The sequence below is a fragment of the Grammomys surdaster genome, unplaced genomic scaffold, assembly GCF_004785775.1.
Source record: "Grammomys surdaster isolate TR1022 unplaced genomic scaffold, NIH_TR_1.0 122826, whole genome shotgun sequence".
Classification (NCBI taxonomy): domain Eukaryota; kingdom Metazoa; phylum Chordata; class Mammalia; order Rodentia; family Muridae; genus Grammomys; species Grammomys surdaster.
Window position 1 is genome coordinate 37,271 of NW_021618245.1, and position 5,721 is coordinate 42,991.

Here is a 5,721-nt window from a genome sequence, read left to right on the forward strand (position 1 = left end):
CTGGAGAGAAACCTTATGAATGTAATCAATGTGGTAAAGCCTTTTCAGATCAGAGTATTCTCAAAAGACATAAAAGAACACATACTGGAGAGAAACCTTATGACTGTAATCATTGTGGTAAAGCCTTTGCAATACAGAGTAATCTCCAATGTCATAAAAGAACACATACTGGAGAGAAACCTTATGAATGTAATCATTGTGGTAAAGCCTTTGCAAGACCCAGTCATCTCCAATGTCATAAAAGAACACATACTGGAGAGAAACCTTATGAATGTAATCAATGTGGTAAAGTCTTTTCACAACAGAGTAATCTCCAATGTCATAAAAGAACACATACTGGAGAGAAACCTCATGCATACTCAATGTGGTAAAGCATTTTCACAACAGCATACTCTACAATATCATAAAAGGAAACATTGTGCAAATAACCCTTAAGAATGTAATTAACGTGATAAAACCTACTTACAAGGGAGATGTCTCCAAAACTGTAGAAGATCACATACTGGAGAGAAATCTTATTAACATAATCCATGTGACAAAAGGCTTTTTACAAAGTTATTTTCTGCAAAATTATAAAAGAGCCCATGTTAGAGAAGAACTATGATTGTAATTGTACTGGCTGGTTTTGTGTGGAACTTGACACGGGCTGGAGTTATCACAGAGAAAGGAGCTCCATTTGAGGAACTGCCTCCATGAGATTCAGCTGTATGGCATTTTATGAATTAGTGATAATTTGAGAGGGCCCACTGTGGGTCTCATCATTCTTGGGATGGTAGTCTTGGGTTCTATGGGACTTTGTTATTTTCCAAGAACTACAACTTCAGCATTCCAGGAAGTTACCTGTTCCCTGGGCAGGTGAGTCATATAGGTTAATTTTGGGCATTATGCAACCTTGATCTGTTGACATCATAATCTCTTCACCTATACACATTGTTCCTCTAATAAGTAGTGTGATGTCAAGCCAGGGGAAGCAAACCAGTAAATAACATCCTTTCATGGCCTCTGGGTGAGCTTCTGCTTTTTGACTTGCTTAGTTCCAGTCCTGACTTCCTTTGGTGAGGAACAGCAACTTGGAAGTGTAAGCTCAATAAACCCTTTCCTCCCCAACTTCCTTATAGTTCATGATATTTGTACAAGAATAGAAACCCTGACTAAGACAGTATTCAGTGTGTTAAAGCCTTTGCACTTCCTACTTCTTTCCAAAACATAAAAGACCCATACTGGAATGAAACCTCACAAATGCAATAAATGAGTTAAAGACTTTTCACAACCTTGTAGTCTCTATTATTATAAAACAGCACATAATAGAGAGAAATCTTATGAATGTAATCAGTGTTCTAAAGCATTTGAAAGTCATGGTCCTCTGCAGTCTTATAAAAGATCCATACAATAGATAAATCACATGAATGCTATCGATGTGGTTCAGCCTTTGCATATCATTGTTCTTTACAGACACAAAAAAATCACTCTGGAGAGAACCCCTGTTAATGTAATCACTGTGGTAAAACCTTGTGAATTCACTGTCATCTGCAAATACATAATAGAACACATTCAAGAGAGCAACCTTCTCAAAGTAATCAGTGTATTAAGCTCTTGGGAGTTACAGTTATCCCCCAATACATAAAACAACACATAATGTAGAGAAACTGCATGAATGTCATGAATGAGTTAAAGCTTTTCCAGGACAGTCATCTCTCAATACACAAAGGAAAATGTGCAGGAGAGAAACCTCATGAATTTAGTCAATGTTAGAAAGCATTTGCATATCACAGTTGTCTCCAAACACATGAAGGCGCACATGGTGGTGAGAGGCCCTATGAGTGTAATGCATGTGGTGTCACTGTCTTCTCCAAATACTTCAAGGAATACACACTTTAGAGAAATCTTATGAATGAAATGAGCATGGAAAAGCCTGCTTATATCACTATAGTTTCCAAAGACATAAAAGAACACATATTGGAGAGAAACTTTTTGAATGTACTCAAGTTGGAAAATCCTTTACATGCCACAGTAGTCTCTGAATACCAAAATGAACACATACTAGAGAGAAACCTTCTGAAAATAATCAAAGTGTTAAAGCCTCTCCATGTGGTAATCATATTTAAATGCATGAAGGAATTCATAGTAGAAATGAACTGCTGTGATTTGAATATGCTTGGACCAAAGAAGTGGCAATATTAAGATATTCAACATTGTTGGAATTGATAGTACTGTCTTGAAGGAAGTGAATTCCTGATGGTTGTCTTTGGAGATCTGACCAGGATAAAACAGACACTCCTACTGTTGGGCTGGAAGACTGTCTCTTCCTGGTTGCCTTCTCATGAAGATACAGAACTCTGACCTCCGTCTCCAGCGTCATGGCTGCCTGCATGCTGCTAATCTTCCTGCTATGATGGTAACTGACTCAACATTTGAAACTGTAAGCCAGGCCTAATGAAATACTTGCCTCTAAAACAGTTTCCTTGGTCACGGTGCCTCTTCTTAGCAATGGAAATTCTATCTAAGACAGAAGTTGGTACCCCAGACATAAGTATTGCTATGATAGGATTGACTATGTTTTTTTTTGGAGCAATGTGGATTTTTAGACTTTGGATTGCTACATGTATTAAGTGGAACTTAATGGTCCATTCTAGTAGGAATATGGAACACACACATATGTACTAAGGGTGATTTGACTTTTGTATATAGTTTTAATGATTTTTGCTTAAGAATGTTGCTACCTTTTCCCCATGTCTGAAGAGTGTCCTTGAGGCTAAGGTAAGGAGGTTTATGTTGATTGCATTGATAAATAAAGTCTCAGGAAAGCCAAGTATAGCCTTTGGCCTGTGTTTACTCTCATGATGATTGTGCTGATTATGCTTAGAAATCTTAGAAAGGAAAAATATAAAATGTTATGTTCAAAGAGAAAAGGCTCACCAGGAAGTTGAATGAAGTTAAATCCTGTGATCAAAGCTATCCAATGGTATTAAAGAAATGGTGATGTTATAGGCAGATTCCATCCACCTAAACATACAGATATGAAGTTGTATGAAGGAGAACTGTGTCATGATAGGCACTATTATTACCTGGTTATTGTTTTCATGTGGACATAAGGAGATACATCTATGTGTCCAATTGACGAACGATACATTGTCATTACTATTCTGGGTTTTCAATTTAAGATCTAAAAGGAAATACTTATGTCCAGGCATGGGGGTACATGCCTTAAATCCCAGGAGATGAGATTCAAGCAGATTTCTGGTTTAAGTCATCCTGGTCCAGCACAAGTTGTAGGTAAAGAAAAACTTAGGTTAAGTCAAATTGCCACAAACACACACACCTTAATCCCAGCATTCAAGAGACAGAGCCATGCAGATCTCTGAGTTCAAGGTTAAACTACTGAGTAAGTTCCAGTAGCACCAAGCTTAGTCAGTGAAGTTGTTGAAAATTAGAAAGCTGGTGATAATGTAATAGAAGGGCCATGTTCCAGCCCCAGAAAGCAGCAGATCTCAGCAGCTTTATCCATGTGCCTCTGGCTTTAGAGGCAAGACTAGAAGGGACTATTGCCACAGTTTATACTGTTAGCTATAGTTTAAAAATTAGTGGTGGTGAAGAACAGACCAGCATCAGTGAGGTGATATCTTCTGGGGTCTGTTTTCTGAGACGAAAATAAACCTGTGTTCCAGAGATAGCCAAGGATATACCTGGTGGTTCAGCTGGTCTTCATCATGTGTAAATATCACCAACATAGCACTGGTTTTAAGGCATGAATGTGTCCTGGAGAACAGCTAAGGCTTGGCCCCATGAAGGACATGTATGTGAGGAAAGCAATGAAGAGTAGTTGCAGCAGGAGAACACAGCATATTGAAGATGTCAGTGCCATGGGCTGAGTAGAAAGACCATCAGCAGCAGCTGCAGCAGACTGGAGTCAACCAGAACCTAGAGTGCTATAGAGTGAAGAGTTGTAGAAATGACCCACTGCCTTTCATGATGCGCAGATCATATGTGGATCCCAGATATGGGAACATGAAGCTGTAATATTGAAGTTACCTTGAGGACCCCAAGATTTTGAGGTGCCAGAGTTGTGGGGCACCTGCTCAGTAAAACTGCTTTCAGGGAGTAAAACCAGCCAAAGATAAAGAATTGTGCTGCAGTGAAGAAAGCACAAAGGAGTCATAGATCTGAAGAACTCTTTGACACCAGACATGGAGATGCAGATTTTAGAGATTACTCTGCTGGTTTTTGGTCATCTTTTGGTTCAGTATTTCCTCACAAGGGCATTTAGGAATGATGAAGAATACTTCCTGTGAATTTGAACCTATGCGATGTGCTATTTGTTTTGATAATATAGGGGATTACAGTTACATGATTAGATGAATCTATGAAGAGAATTTGAACTTTGGACTTTTAACATTTTTGGACTGCTATAGATGACAGAGACTTTTTCATTTGAACCTCATGTATTTTGCATTGTGCTATTTTAACATATGGTCCCCATACACTCATGTGTTTGAACAAGCATATGGGGACAAGGAAGTGGAATGTGGTAGTTTAAATAAAGGAATGATATTTTCACTCCTGCTTTTCTTTTTTTTAATTTTTTTATTTGATATTTTATTAAGATTTCAGATATAGTCTCCTATCTCTATTCTCCCTGACCCCGCAGGAACCCCCCATCACACCCCACTCCTCCTGCTTCTATGAGGATATGCCCCCAGCTACCCTCTCCCTTCCACCTCCACACCCACGATTTACCCCACATCCAGCCTTCACTGGACCAAGGACTTCCTCACCCACCTATGACTGACAATGTCATCCTCCCCTAGATATGCAGCTGTGGCCATGGGTCCCTCCCTATTTGCTTCCAGGTTTGTGGTTTAGACCCTGGGATATCTGGTTGGTTGGTATTGTTGCTCTCCCCATGGAGGCATAAACCCTTTCAGCTTCTTTTCCTCCTATTGAGTTGCCCTGTCCAGACTCAGGATGAGGTCTATTGCCTTTTGTGTCTTTTGTCTCATTTGGCTGTCTCCTCTTGGAGGTATGTTCTTTTCTGAAGAGGAAATGGAGCAGGGAGAGTGGATCTGAGGAAGAAGGAAAGTAGGCTAGACTTACGAGGATTACCTGGAGGAAAAACAGTAGTCAGAATACATTGTGTGAGAGAAGAATTTAGTCCAATTTAAAAACATTAATTCAATTGTCCTAATTGTAAATGCAAATGAGGGAAGCAATAATGAACACAGAGACACAAAATTGGGAAGTCCAGGGAAGAATGACTTTGACAGATCCAGTTCTCATTCTGTCTGTTTAGAAAGTGAGCATCACACAGGAGTTTATAATAAGCTCATTCTTGGGCCCTGTCTACATCTGTTAAATCAAGTTTGCTCTCAGCAATGTGAAATCTGTATCATGCAGGAAACAATCCCAGGTTATTTTCTTGTATGAGTTCTCATGATTTTCGATTGTGGAATTACAGAGTTTCCTGCTTCTTTAATTCCAAAAGAATAGGTTTGTTTCTCTTTAAGGAAAACTAATGTTTAAACAAGTATAAAAATAAATTAAATGACAAATGTAATATCATAGAGTATGTCTACATTAATTTTATATTATGTTAAACATATACAAACTGATATATAAAAATGCTAAATGTTTAAACACATTCTTCAAAACAAGAATCAAAGTGTTACCATCTCAGTTTGGCTTTTGATCAAAAAAAAAAAAAACAAACAAACCAACGAAATCAAC